Source organism: Rhipicephalus microplus, unplaced genomic scaffold (assembly GCF_043290135.1).
Source record: "Rhipicephalus microplus isolate Deutch F79 unplaced genomic scaffold, USDA_Rmic scaffold_363, whole genome shotgun sequence".
NCBI lineage: Eukaryota > Metazoa > Arthropoda > Arachnida > Ixodida > Ixodidae > Rhipicephalus > Rhipicephalus microplus.
The window spans coordinates 72501-85000 of NW_027464930.1; the positions used below are offsets into that span (position 1 = coordinate 72501).

Consider the following 12500-nt stretch of genomic DNA (forward strand, 5'->3'; position numbering starts at 1 on the left):
GTGTCGGAGAAAACAGAGTGCCGCGCGTAACGAGGGGCGCGCGTGTTACAGAGAGATATGCCCAAACGCATGAAAGTGTACGCAGGTGTCCTAAGGCAGTTTTTTTTTTTTTTCCTCATTTTGATGTCGCCCCGGCTGACGTGGTTTTCGTTTTTCCGTGCCGCCCCGGCTGACGCGGTTTTCGTTTTTCCGTGCCGCCCCGGCTGACGCAGTTTTTGCGCCGCCCCGGCTGACGCGGTTTTCGCGCCGCCCCGGCTGACGCGGTTCCGACTTTGCACTTTTTGGCTCACCCCGGCTGGCGGCCCACTCACTCGATCGCCAGGTCTGTTTGCCCCGGTGGTTCCACCGCCAGGCTTAAGCGCGAACTTTTTTTGTTTGTTTTCTTTTGATTAAGCGCAAGCTTTTTTCTTTGTTTTCTTTTGATTAAGCGCGGGCTTTTTTCTTTGTTTTTTTTGCATTCGCCCCGGCAGACGCGGTTTTTGCGCCGCCCCGGCTGACGCGGTTTTTGCCGCCCCGGCTGACGCAGTTCGGACTTAGCACTTTTCGGCTGTGCCTGGCTGGCGGCCCACTCACTCGATCGCCATGTCTGTTTGCCACAGTTTTCCCGGTGGTGCCGCACCCGGGCTCGCCCCGGCTGACGCGGTTTCGTGCCGCCCCGGCAGACGCGGTTTTCGCGCCGCCCCGGCTGACGCGGTTTCGTGCCGCCCCGGCAGACGCGGTTTTTTGCCGCCCCGGCAGACGCGTTTTTTTTTTCTTTCGCCCCGGCTGACGCAGTTTTCGCGCCGCCCCGGCAGACGCGGTTTTCGCGCCGCCCCGGCAGACGCGGTTTTTTGCGCCGCCCCGGCTGACGCAGTTCGGACTTGGCACTTTTTGGCTGAGCCTGGCTGGCGGCCCACTCACTCGATCGCCATGTCTGTTTGCCACAGTTTTCCCGGTGGTGCCGCACCCGGGCTCGCCCCGGCTGACGCAGTTTTCGCGCCGCCCCGGCTGACGCGGTTTCGTGCCGCCCCGGCAGACGCGGTTTTTTGCGCCGCCCCGGCTGACGCGGTTTTTTGCCGCCCCGGCTGACGCAGTTCGGACTTGGCACTTTTCGGCTGTGCCTGGCTGGCGGCCCACTCACTCGATCGCCATGTCTGTTTGCCACAGTTTTCCCGGTGGTGCCGCACCCGGGCTCGCCCCGGCAGACGCGTTTTTTTTTTCTTTCGCCCCGGCTGACGCAGTTTTCGCGCCGCCCCGGCTGACGCGGTTTCGTGCCGCCCCGGCAGACGCGGTTTTTTGCGCCGCCCCGGCTGACGCGGTTTTTGCCGCCCCGGCTGACGCAGTTCGGACTTAGCACTTTTTGGCTGAGCCTGGCTGGTGGCCCACTCACTCGATCGCCATGTCTGTTAGCCACAGTTTTCCCGGTGGTGCCGCACCCGGGCTCGCCCCGGCTGACGCAGTTTTCGCGCCGCCCCGGCTGACGCGGTTTCGTGCCGCCCCGGCAGACGCGGTTTTCGCGCCGCCCCGGCTGACGCGGTTTTTGCCGCCCCGGCTGACGCAGTTCGGACTTAGCACTTTTCGGCTGTGCCTGGCTGGCGGCCCACTCACTCGATCGCCATGTCTGTTTGCCACAGTTTTCCCGGTGGTGCCGCACCCGGGCTCGCCCCGGCAGACGCGTTTTTTTTTTTTTTCTTTCGCCCCGGCTGACGCAGTTTTCGCGCCGCCCCGGCTGACGCGGTTTCGTGCCGCCCCGGCAGACGCGGTTTTTTGCGCCGCCCCGGCTGACGTGGTTTTTGCCGCCCCGGCTGACGCAGTTCGGACTTTGCACTTTTTGGCTGAGCCTGGCTGGCGGCCCACTCACTCGATCGCCATGTCTGTTTGCCACAGTTTTCCCGGTGGTGCCGCACCCGGGCTCGCCCCGGCAGACGCGTTTTTTTTTTTTCCTTCGCCCCGGCAGACGTGGTTCCCCCCCCCCCCCTCCGTCTTTCTTTTTGTTTTTTTTTTTCGCCGCGGCTGAAGTGGATTTTTCGGTGCCTCGACGCCCCGGTAGTCGCGGTTTTTCCGTTTCCGCACGGCCCCGGCTGACGCTGCTCGGTCACAGTCGCCTTTTGTGGTGATTGCAGACTTCTTGAGCGCGGGTGTTTTTTTTTTTTGTTGTTGTTGTTGTTTTATTACGCATTCGCTCCAGCAGACGCTGTTTAGACTTTTTGTTTCCTCTTTTATCCTGCGACGAGGTGACGAGGTTTATTCGGTGCCCCGCCGCCCCGGCTGAAGTGATTTTTCCTGTCCCGTGCCGCCCCGGCTGACGCGGTTGGGACTTCGCGTTTGTTCGGCCGCCACGGGTTTTGGCGCACTCGCTCGGTTGCTTGTTGTTGCCACTTGTTGCGAACCCAGGTTTCTTGAGCGAGCGCGGGCGTTTTTTCTTCCTTTCTTTCTTTGTTCTATGTGTTAGCGAATCGGCCTTTAATATCACACGAGGACTCACAACCAACAATTTTCAGTTTGAAGTGTAAAAAATCTGCAGGTGTTGACGTAACTGACTTGCCCCGTACCCTTGAGTACATCCATGAAGTTCTCGTAGTACTACTAAATCGCATTATTCCAAGTGGAGAAATTCCCATAAACTTGCAAACCTCTACACGAAAATCGGTGCGCGTGATAAAGTTGAAAATTATCGTCCGATATCAAATGTGCCTTCTATAACACAAATTCTAGGAAAAAAAAAAAAAAAAACACTTGTTCGCCGTTTTCTGCGCCGTGACTGGCAGCACTCCGGCGAAGCGAAACGGGGTCGATTCGAGCACGATATCGGCGTCTTTCGACGTGCTCGCCGGCGACCGTCGCACGAGTACGTCGCACGAGCGCGTCTGCCGGGGCGCCGTTTGCGAAGCCGACGCAAAAGTGGGAACCGCCGCTCGGATGATCGCCGCTTTCGGCAGAGTGAGTGTTGGCACTCCGGGGAAGCGAAACAGCGTGAATGCGCCCACGAAATCGGCGTATTTTGAAGTGCCCGCCGGCGACCGTCGCACGAGTACGGTAAACCGCGTCAGCCGGGGCGTAGTTCGGGACGCCGACGAAAAAGTGGGAAGCGCAACTCGGATCTTCGCCGTTTTTGCAGGAGTGAGTGGCGGCCCTCCTGCGAGACCAAGAAGCATCGATTCGTGCACGAATTCGGCGCCTTTCGACGTGATCGCCGGCGACCGTCGCTCGAGTAGGGCAAACCGCGTCTGCCGGGGCGGGCTTCGGGACGCCGATGCGAAAGTGGGAAACGCTGCTCGGATGTTCGCCGTTTTTGGCCGAGTGAGTGCTGGCACACGGGCGAAGCCAAACGGGGCCGATTACGGCACGATATCGGCGTCTTTCGACGTGCCCGCCGGCGACCGTCGCACGAGTACGGTAAACCGCGTCAGCCCGGGCGGAGTTCGGGACGCCGATGCGAAAGTGGAGAACGCCGCTCGGATCTTCGCCGTTTTTGGAGGAGTGAGTGGCGGCACTCCGGAGAAGCCAGGGAGCGCCAATTAGCGCACGATATCGGCGTCTTTCGACGCGCTCGCCGGCGACCGTCGCACGAGTAGGGCAAACCGCGTCTGCCGGGGCGGGGTTTACGACGCCGACGCAAAAGTGGGAACCGCCGCTCGGATGTTGGCCGTTTTTGGCAGAGTGAGTGCTGGCACTCCGGCGACGCGAAAGAGCGCGAATGCGCCCACGAAAGTGGCGTATTTGGACGTGCGTGACGGCGACCGCTGCAGGAGTACGAAAAACCACGTCAGCCGGGGCGAGCGACACACGGCGGTCTGGGTGCTTATCGCTGCTATTATAGGGGCACCCCGGCAGACGCAGAAAAAAAAAAAAAAATTTTCGACCTTCTTTTTTGCTGGTCGAGCTCGGGTAACCCAGGTCGCAATGGGAGCCGCGCACGAAAGCGGCGTCGCGAGACGCGTTCGCGGTCGCTAGTCGCACGAGCTCGGCAACCGCGTCAGCCGGCGCGGAGTTCGGGATGCCGACGGCTAAGTGGGTACCGCTGCTCGGATGTTCGCCGTTTTTGGCCGAGTGAGTGCTGGCACTCCGGTGAAGCCAAGGAGCGCCAATTCGTGCACGATATCGGCGTCTTTCGACGTGCCCGCCGGCCACCGCCGCACGAGTACGGCAAACCGCGTCTGCCGGGGCGGGGTTCGCGACGCGTACGCAATAGTGGGAACCGTCGCTCGGATGTTCGTCGTCTTTGGCCGAGCGAGTGCTGGCACTCCGGCGAAGCGAAACGGGGCCGATTCGGGCACGATATCGGCGTATTTCGACGTGCTCGCCGGCGACCGTCGCACGAGTACGGCAAAGCGCGTCTGCCGGGGCGAGGTTTGCGACGCCGACGAAAAAGTGGGAAGCGCCACTCGGATCTTCGCCGTTTTTGCAGGAGTGAGTGGCGGCCCTCCTGCGAGACCAAGAAGCATCGACTCGCGCACGATATCGGTGTCTTTCGACGTGCCCGCCGGCCACCGCCGCACGAGTACGGCAAACCGCGTATGCCGGGGCGGGGTTGGCGACGCCGACGCAAAAGTGGGAACCGCCACTAGGATGTTCGCCGTTTTTGGCAGAGTGAGTGCTGGCACTCCGGCGAAGCGAAAGAGCACGAATGCGCCCACGAAAGTGGCGTGTTTGGACGTGCTTGACGACGACCACCGCAGGAAAACGAAAAACCACGTCAGCCGGGGCGAGCGACCCATGGCGGTCTGGGTGCTTATCGCTGCTATTATAGGGGCACCCCGGCAGACGCAAAAAAAAAAAAAAATTTTTTTCGACATTCTTTTTTGCTCGTCGACCTCGGGTGACCCAGGTCGCAGTGGGAGCCGCGCACGAAAGCGGCGTCGCGAGACGGCTTCGCGGTCGCTAGTCGCACGAGCTCGGCAACCGCGTCTGCCGGGGCGGAGTTCGGGACGCCGACGGCTAAGTGGGAACCGCCGCTCGGATGTTCGCCGTTTGTGGCCGAGTGAGTGCTGGCACTCCGGCGAAGCCAAACGGGGCCGATTCCGGCACGATATCGGCGTCTTTCTACGTGCTCGCCGGCGACCGTCGCACGAGTACGGCAAAGTGCGTCTGCCGGGGCGGGGTTTGCGACGCGTACGCAATAGTGAGAACCGTCGCTCGGATGTTCGTCGTCTTTCGCCGAGCCAGTGCTGGCAATCCGGCGAAGCCGAACGGAGCCGATTCGGGCACGATATCGGCGTCTTTCCACGTGCTCGCCGGCGACCGTCGCACGAGTACGGTAAACCGCGTCAGCCGGGGCGGAGTTCGGGACGCCGATGCGAAAGTGGGAAGCGCCGCTCGGATCTTCGCCGTTTTTGGAGGAGTCAGTGGCGGCACTCCGGTGAAGCCAAGGTGCGCCAATTCGCGCACGATATCGGCGTCTTTCGACGTGCCCGCCGGCCACCGTCGCACGAGTACGGCAAACCTCGTCTGCCGGGGCGGGGTTTGCGACGCCGACGCAAAAGTGGGAACCGCCGCTCGGATGTTCGCCGTTTTTGGCAGAGTGAGTGCTGGCACTCCGGCGAAGCGAAAGAGCGCGAATGCGCCCACGAAAGTGGCGTGTTTGGACGTGCTTGACGACGACCACCGCAGGAAAACGAAAAACCACGTCAGCCGGGGCGAGCGACCCATGGCGGTCTGGGTGCTTATCGCTGCTATTATAGGGGCACCCCGGCAGACGCAAAAAAAAAAAAAATTTTTTTCGACATTCTTTTTTGCTCGTCGACCTCGGGTGACCCAGGTCGCAGTGGGAGCCGCGCACGAAAGCGGCGTCGCGAGACGGCTTCGCGGTCGCTAGTCGCACGAGCTCGGCAACCGCGTCTGCCGGGGCGGAGTTCGGGACGCCGACGGCTAAGTGGGAACCGCCGCTCGGATGTTCGCCGTTTGTGGCCGAGTGAGTGCTGGCACTCCGGCGAAGCCAAACGGGGCCGATTCCGGCACGATATCGGCGTCTTTCTACGTGCTCGCCGGCGACCGTCGCACGAGTACGGCAAAGTGCGTCTGCCGGGGCGGGGTTTGCGACGCGTACGCAATAGTGAGAACCGTCGCTCGGATGTTCGTCGTCTTTCGCCGAGCCAGTGCTGGCACTCCGGCGAAGCCGAACGGAGCCGATTCGGGCACGATATCGGCGTCTTTCCACGTGCTCGCCGGCGACCGTCGCACGAGTACGGTAAACCGCGTCAGCCGGGGCGGAGTTCGGGACGCCGATGCGAAAGTGGGAAGCGCCGCTCGGATCTTCGCCGTTTTTGGAGGAGTCAGTGGCGGCACTCCGGTGAAGCCAAGGTGCGCCAATTCGCGCACGATATCGGCGTCTTTCGACGTGCCCGCCGGCCACCGTCGCACGAGTACGGCAAACCTCGTCTGCCGGGGCGGGGTTTGCGACGCCGACGCAAAAGTGGGAACCGCCGCTCGGATGTTCGCCGTTTTTGGCAGAGTGAGTGCTGGCACTCCGGCGAAGCGAAAGAGCGTGAATGCGCCCACGAAAGTAGCGTATTTGGACGTGCTTGACGGCGACCGCCGCAGGAGTACGAAAAACCACGTCAGCCGGGGCGAGCGACCCACGGCGGTCTGGGTGCTTATCGCTGCTATTATAGGGGCACCCCGGCAGACGCAGAAAGAAAAAAAAAAATGGGGACATGGCGTGCGTCACCGTGCGGCTTCGCAGCGTTGCCGAAGTCGCCGAGCCCTTCGACTGAGCCGAACGGCGGACAGGGAACGTTGGTCGGCCGTTCTAACCTGTCGGTGCCACGCCGAGACGTCGTTAAGGAAAACCGCGTCGTGGGCCTCTACGACGCCGTCGAGTCGTTGTACGTTTGGTGTCCAGCGTGTCGGCGGCGAGTAGCGGACACGTCGTTCACGACTTCGGTCTTTCGCAGTCGACGCGAACTTGCGGAGAGTCGTGGTGCCTCACGTTTTCGGCAGAAACCGCGGCGGAATTTTCCCGTGCGTGCGCGCACGACCTCGGTGCTGTGCCGTCAGCGTAGTGTTGCACAAACTCGTGGCCTACCCAAGGTGCGGTACGTTTGCGGCCGTATCCTCGGTGGGAATTTCGTGAGTAGGGTCGCAAATTCTACGACCTCGGCGGGTTTGAGAGCGACGTAGACTTGTGGCACGCTCAACATGCCACACGTTTCGGGGCACACCCGCGGTGAAATTTTCTCGAGTACGCTCGTATTAGGGCCCAAGGAGGTCTGGGTACTTATCGCTGCTATTATGTGGGGGTTCTCGTGAGCGGCGTACGCGAAAGCGACCGGGTGTCTGATATGCGGCGGGCTTCGGCCTCGTCAAGCGTGTCCTCGGGTCTGCTCCAGGGGAATCCACGGCAGTCGTCTGCAGCCTCATCCGCTTGATGCGTTAGGGGCTGGTTGTCGGACGGTGCCGTTTTACCACGATATCGAGGTGTGTTCCGTGTCGTCCTCGGGCGATTCAGATGCGAAAGCGCCGAAGACGCGGGCGTGACCCGTCGTCTGGCGGCTTTGCAGTCTCGGCTCCGTTGCTAGTTCCGGCCGGTCCACCGACAGTGCAGCGGGCTTGGGCAACCCGCACGGCGCGACCGAGTCGATGCAACGAAAAAGAGCGAGCATGAACGTGCTTCTTGCCGCACGGCTCCCACTCGTCTTTCGGGAAGGTTGTGCCGTAGCGAGCTCGAACGCCGTCATCTCGGAGTGCAAAATAAGCGTGTTGGGGCGCCTGAAGGTGGCCTCCGCCGCACACAGACTGCGTCCGGCCCGCCGAGGGCGAGGACGGACGCGCAGTCGAACGATTACCTGGTTGATCCTGCCAGTAATCATATGCTTGTCTCAAAGATTAAGCCATGCATGTCTAAGTACATGCCGAAATAAGGCGAAACCGCGAATGGCTCATTAAATCAGTTATGGTTCCTTAGATCGTTTCTTCCTACTTGGATAACTGTGGCAATTCTAGAGCTAATACATGCAGTGAGCCTGGAGCCCTTTGGGTAACGGGTGCTTTTATTAGACCAAGATCGATCGGGTTTCGGCCCGTATTGTGTGGTGACTCTGGATAACTTTGTGCTGATCGCATGGCCACGAGCCGGCGACGTTTCTTTCAAGTGTCTGCCTTATCAACTTTCGATGGTAGGTTACTTGCTTACCATGGTTGTTACGGGTAACGGAGAATCAGGGTTCGATTCCGGAGAGGGAGCCTGAGAAACGGCTACCACATCCAAGGAAGGCAGCAGGCGCGCAAATTACCCACTCCCGGCACGGGGAGGTAGTGACGAAAAATAACAATACGGGACTCTTTTGAGGCCCCGTAATTGAAATGAGTACACTCTAAATCCTTTAACGAGGATCAATTGGAGGGCAAGTCTGGTGCCAGCAGCCGCGGTAATTCCAGCTCCAATAGCGTATACTAAAGCTGCTGCGGTTAAAAAGCTCGTAGTTGGATCTCAGTTCCAGACGAGTAGTGCATCTACCCGATGCGACGGCTCGGACTGAACATCATGCCGGTTCTTTCTTGGTGCACTTCATTGTGTGCCTCGAGATGGCCGGTGCTTTTACTTTGAAAAAATTAGAGTGCTCAACGCAGGCGAGTCGCCTGAATAAACTTGCATGGAATAATAGAACAAGACCTCGTTTCTGTTCTGTTGGTTTTTGGAATACGAGGTAATGATTAAGAGGGACGGACGGGGGCATTCGTATTGCGGCGCTAGAGGTGAAATTCTTGGACCGTCGCAAGACGAACTACTGCGAAAGCATTTGCCAAGAATGTTTTCATTGATCAAGAACGAAAGTCAGAGGTTCGAAGGCGATCAGATACCGCCCTAGTTCTGACCATAAACGATGCCAACCAGCGATCCGCCTGAGTTACTCAAATGACTCGGCGGGCAGCTTCCGGGAAACCAAAGTATTTGGGTTCCGGGGGAAGTATGGTTGCAAAGCTGAAACTTAAAGGAATTGACGGAAGGGCACCACCAGGAGTGGAGCCTGCGGCTTAATTTGACTCAACACGGGAAAACTTACCCGGCCCGGACACTGGGAGGATTGACAGATTGAGAGCTCTTTCTTGATTCGGTGGATGGTGGTGCATGGCCGTTCTTAGTTGGTGGAGCGATTTGTCTGGTTAATTCCGATAACGAACGAGACTCTAGCCTATTAAATAGGTGCGGGGTTCCCAGCACCTTACAACCTTCTTAGAGGGACAAGCGGCTCCTAGCCGCACGAAACAGAGCAATAACAGGTCTGTGATGCCCTTAGATGTCCGGGGCCGCACGCGCGCTACACTGAAGGAAGCAGCGTGTCTTTATCCCTGTCTGAAAAGACTGGGTAACCCGTGGAACTTCTTTCGTGATTGGGATAGGGGCTTGCAATTGTTCCCCTTGAACGAGGAATTCCCAGTAAGCGCGAGTCATAAGCTCGCGTTGATTACGTCCCTGCCCTTTGTACACACCGCCCGTCGCTACTACCGATTGAATGATTTAGTGAGGTCTTCGGACCGATGTCCGGCGCGGCCTTTCGGTTGCGCCGGTCTGTTGGAAAGATGACCAAACTTGATCATTTAGAGGAAGTAAAAGTCGTAACAAGGTTTCCGTAGGTGAACCTGCGGAAGGATCATTAACGGATTGTGAAGGGTGAGCGCCTCAGCTGCGTCTGCGCCCGACACTTTCTGCCGCTGACCCCGTTTGGACGCGGGGTCGGCTTTTCCCCACGGGGCTGCCTGAATGTGGAGCGGCACCCCGTGACAAATTGTTGCGCCCAGCGGACGCCAACACCGCGACCTTGGACGGTCGGCCAGGTGGCGGACGCGGGTACAAACGGCGCAACGCACTCATAGGTCGGCTTTCGACCCGCCACTGCACCGTGGCTCGAAGCGCTCGAAATGCGCGACCCGACCGCTGCGGGACCGCCTAGTACTGTAAACAGGAGCGGCGGAGCGCGAACGGCGAGTCGTGGTTACGTCGGTAGAAGGCGAGGCTGCGCGTTCCCGAAACGCCAGCCGAGTGCCCTCCCGACCGTTCGAGCGTGCAAGAACGAGACCCGACAATCGCGCGGCGACTGCCAAGTACGAGAGGAACGGCACAAGCGTCGGCGGTCGGTCAAGGAACTGGCGATGTGACGGGTCCGCTGTGCACCAGTGCATACCGTCCCGCCGTCCGCGGCAAGCGCCTCCGCGTCCTCGGGTGACGGAGGCTGCCGGTCGGTTCTTGCAGGCGAGGGATCTCGCTGGCACCGGTTCGCGTTGACGCGCGGCCGGTCATGGCACGGCGATGCGACGGCCGAGGTGCGCAGTACTCGATGGAGGAACCGCACGCTCCGATGACCGTCCCGCCCTCCGCGGCGTATGCGTACCGACCGTAATGGTTGCAGCAGCGCCGGCCGGCTTTTGAATTCGCCACACGAAACACGGTGCGAGATCGCGGTTAGGGGAGCGTCGACGTTGCCAGGCGTTTTGCTTGCTGCCGAGGGAAAGGCGGCACGGCCACGTCGCGCTCGTCGCGATTAGCGGGTCTGCGCGCTTTGGGAAGGTGCCGCAACGACTTGCCGAAAGAGGAAGCACGGAAGAACGAGGGACTTGGACGTCCCGACAATTGAACGCACTTGCGGCCAGGCCCTTGCTGGCTTCGTTCTTCCGCCTCGAGTAGGCTCGTACGCGGCTCCGGCGCCGAAAGTGGTCCTTGGCACCGACTTCGGTGGACGTGGGAAGTGCCGCGCAAGTACGGCGCGCCTGGCTCCACCTGTTGGCTAAAGTAGGCAGCCGGATCGGCATTTTGGTGTGCGGTGGCAAACCGTGGATGCGAAAAAAGCTTGTGCGATTTCGTGGAACAAAAAGCGGGGGTCCCCCTTTTTATGCGGAGGAGACCGACCCGCCCGCCGTGGTGAACCGCGACGCCACGGTAAAAACGGGAGAGGCTTGTCGATGGGACCGTGCATCCCGCGCTCCACGGAGGCCGGGAGGCGGCCGCCCGAGGAAATGTGTAGCCGTCGAGGCCCGCATCTGCGTGCACTCTTATCCAAATGGGTGTACCGCAGGCATTTTCTGGTTAGGCGGGCCAATGAGAGCGAGCACACAACGATACCTACGGGTCCGGCTTGGAGAACCGGCTTCGACGCCTCCCGAGTATTTATAGAGGGGTGGACCACGAAAGCACTCGCAAGTAGCGGAAGCGAAACGCCGTCCGAAACACACCGTTTGCTCGATTTGCGGCAGCCGAAAAAGGCGCGGCAGAGTTTTGGAGTCCAAGCGTGCGCTGAAAAGCGCCCTTCTTGGCCACTGTTTGGCCGAGTGCCAGAAACGTTTGGTTTTGACTGTACGGAATTGAACAAACACTTTTTCACGACTCTAAGCGGTGGATCACTCGGTTCTCGGGTCGATGAAGAACGCAGCCAGCTGCGAGACTTGGTGTGAATTGCAGGACACACTGAGCACTGATTCTTTGAACGCACATTGCGGCCTTGGGTCTTCCCTTGGCTTCGTCTGTCTGAGGGTCGGATCACATATCAAGAGAGCCTTCGGCGCACAAGGGAACGTGAGCCGTCGACTCGTTTTGACCGCGTCGGCAACACGGACAGCACGCTGAACACCTCACAGCGAGCGCCAACAGCGGCCACTCAAGGGCGAGACGGTGGCGACCGTCGTGCCAGAGCCCAACCGAAACGGGGGCGACCGACTGCATTGAGGATGTGGCACCTCGTTGAGACCGCCGCAGGACTTCGAGTCGGAAGGAAGCCTGCAGGGAAAGTGCGGTCGAGGTTGCGTACTCCTCTCTGCGACCGGGCGCGCAAGAGCTGCGAGAGCCACGGACGCGCAACTTTAACGCACGGTAAACACGAGGAGCGAAAGCCGGCCAGCAAAGCTTCTCCAGCCGTGCGCAAAGTGCGCGAGATCGCAGCCTTGCGTTGCGCTTGTTGCCCTCGAAGTAAGCAGGGTGTCCCGTAGACCGGGCGCTCGAACACGCTGCGGGGCCGTGCCTCCTCCAGGCTTTGCCGCGCGAACAGGGAACGTTCGCGCGCAAAGCGCAGGGAGGTGAGGAGGCTGCGCCCGACGTTTGCGGTTCGCTGCGTACGCGGTTGATGCGGAGAGCACGGCGCGACGACTTGCCGCGAAGCGGAAAAAGTCTCCCGCACGAGTTGGCGAAACGTTGGCGAAGCTTAAGGCGTTCTCGTCGTAGTCCGCCGTCGGTCTAAGTGCTTCGCAGTTCCCGTCCCGTTCAAAAAACTGGGCCACTCCAGTTGGGGCGGGGGCGACGCTACACGAGACGATGCCTCTCGCCAGGCTGCGTGGCTGCCCTTGCGGCGGCGGCGACTGGCCTCGGCGGTGTTTGGGCTTTCGACACGGTCGTTTATCACGCAACTGCTCGGACGACGCACGCGCGCAGCGGAATGCCGCTTGCCAGCCTTGTGAAGATGTGACCCTGTACAGGGTTGCGGGCGCACTTGGTAGGGCGTCGTACTCGGTTCGCGATGGGTTTACGAACGTGTCCCGTCACTTCCACGTCACACCGGTTGTGCGCCGCACGCGTGCAGCGGGGAAGCCGATTGCCA

At 60.4% G+C, this 12500-nt stretch overlaps 2 non-coding genes across 2 annotated transcripts; both read left to right on the forward strand.

Annotated features, from left to right (window-relative positions):
- The first annotated feature begins 7760 nt into the window (after window positions 1-7760).
- LOC142794031 (small subunit ribosomal RNA) lies at window positions 7761-9575 on the forward strand. The gene has a single exon (XR_012892016.1). It is a non-coding gene; the product is annotated as a small subunit ribosomal RNA (ribosomal RNA).
- A 1719-nt stretch (window positions 9576-11294) lies between these two features.
- LOC142794041 (5.8S ribosomal RNA) lies at window positions 11295-11447 on the forward strand. Its single transcript, XR_012892023.1, has one exon. It is a non-coding gene; the product is annotated as a 5.8S ribosomal RNA (ribosomal RNA).
- Window positions 11448-12500: the final 1053 nt, after the last annotated feature.